Source organism: Neolamprologus brichardi, chromosome 5 (genome assembly GCF_056152115.1).
Source record: "Neolamprologus brichardi isolate AB-2024 chromosome 5, ASM5615211v1, whole genome shotgun sequence".
In the NCBI taxonomy this organism is placed as follows: domain Eukaryota; kingdom Metazoa; phylum Chordata; class Actinopteri; order Cichliformes; family Cichlidae; genus Neolamprologus; species Neolamprologus brichardi.
Genome location: NC_142108.1, coordinates 14,200,156 through 14,201,981, shown reverse-complemented (window position 1 = coordinate 14,201,981; position 1,826 = coordinate 14,200,156). Strand labels below are relative to the sequence as shown.

Here is a 1,826-nt window from a genome sequence, read left to right as displayed (position 1 = left end):
AAATGCCCTGTCAAAAACCTTATGTCCAGAATAGAAACAAGATTTCAAAAAAAAAAAATGCTGTCACCTCCCCAAAATAAAGTTTTAAAAAGTTTTTTCCCACCCTGAAGAGAAATTAATGTTGATATTTTTGCTGTTTTGAAATTCTTCCATTTATTTCAGCTCAACATTATTAGCACGTGTCCCATCTTATAATGTCTGCTTTAAGTTTTATCAATGCTGATCTGTGTGACGGATACACAGGTGGGTGAAAGGTTCAGCAGCCTTGGTGAGCAGCATGTGATAGGCCTGTCGAAACCTGCGATTCATGACAGCATAGAGCACGGGGTTGATGCAGCTGTTTAGCCAGGTGAGGTTGGTGAAGAACATGTATAGTACCTGAGGGGCGTGGTTCGGTTTGTCGGCTGTGTTCAGCAGCACAAAGGGGACATAGCAGAACACAAAGCACAGAAAAACAGTTAAGCACATCCGTGTTATGTGCTTCATTTCCTTTTCATCCACTGCAACTGTCGAGTGTGATGCCAGCATTGCATTTCTGGGAGTAGGTGGTGCAAGGTCAGCTTCAGATGGGGGCTCAGCTTTTAAGGTCTTAAGTGAACTTTGAGCAGACTGGCAGGACTTTTCGCCAGCTGCCTTTATACCCTGAACAAGTTTTGCCTGGCCGCACGTGTTTGTTATGACAGAATTTACACTACTATCGTCAGTCTCTTGAGCTGGTGTTGGTTTCCTCCTGGATGATTGTTGGCTGAACCTGTAACGGAGCAGAGCTTGTGATGCAACCAGGACATGTTTGTAAATGAGCAGGTAGAATGCACCAACACAGCTCAAGCCAACAAGAAAGCTGAAAACTAGCAGGACGGTGGTGTAAGGACGACCCGGGTACGATGGAAGCTGCATGTGCACACCTGTGGCACAAACACATAGGCAGACCAGAGTGGACCAAAGCTGACCAGGCTGAATGTCCACGCAGAGACGAGGAGTAAAACAAGACCACGTTTAGAAAAAACACGGTCAAACAGAACTCTCTTTGCAACTAGGAGATATCTGCTCAACGCAATCAGGCAGAGAGTGAAAATGGAAACAGAGTTGGAGAGGCAGAGGAGCAGGCCGAAGACTCTGCACCACAGCTCACTGCTGCGCCACCTGAGGTGTAGATAGGAGTCGATGGAGAAGGGCTGCAGGATGGTGCAGTACAAGAGATCAGATGCAGCCAAGTTGACAATGAGCACGTTGAAGCGAGTCCTCAGACGTGAGACAAAGGCAAAAGCCAGAATAGTCATCAGGTTCCCCACCGTACCTGTGATGGTTACAGCACATCCCCACAGCACAGCAAAGTACCGGTAGATTTCAACAGAAGGACTGTAGCAGGAGAGAACGTCCTTGGTGTGGTTTGTTTGATTCATCAGCATTCTGTCAACTAATATAAACAGAGGATAGGAATCAGAATATAAGTAAACAAAATCCTGTTGCCTGCCCTCACCTCAAAAATTTTCAATGTCAGCTAATCCTCGAGGTTTCAGGCAGTGCAGTGAAGTGAACAAATGTAATCATTTGGTTTTTGATGGTTAGAAAGAAAAATAAAATATCTCCCTCAACAAAATGCAGTAACAAAATAGACAAAACCAACAATAAACAATTAAACATTTCTAATGAAAAGCAGTTAAATTTTCTCACCGTAAAGTTGATGACTTCCACCTTTCTTTTCATATGGTGATTGGGGGGGTGTTATTCTCTTTAGTTTTCTTGCCTTCTGATAGTGAGATTTCCTGTTTATGTGTTGCAGCAGACTTAAAATAACTGGAAAACAAAACACCAGTCACCACTCG

General features: G+C 44.0%; 1 pseudogene; it reads right to left on the bottom strand.

Moving 5' to 3' along the window:
• Positions 1–213: 213 nt before the first annotated feature.
• LOC102797027 (G protein-coupled receptor 84-like) lies at positions 214–1,409 on the bottom strand (annotated as a pseudogene).
• Between the last annotated feature and the right edge of the window lie 417 nt (positions 1,410–1,826).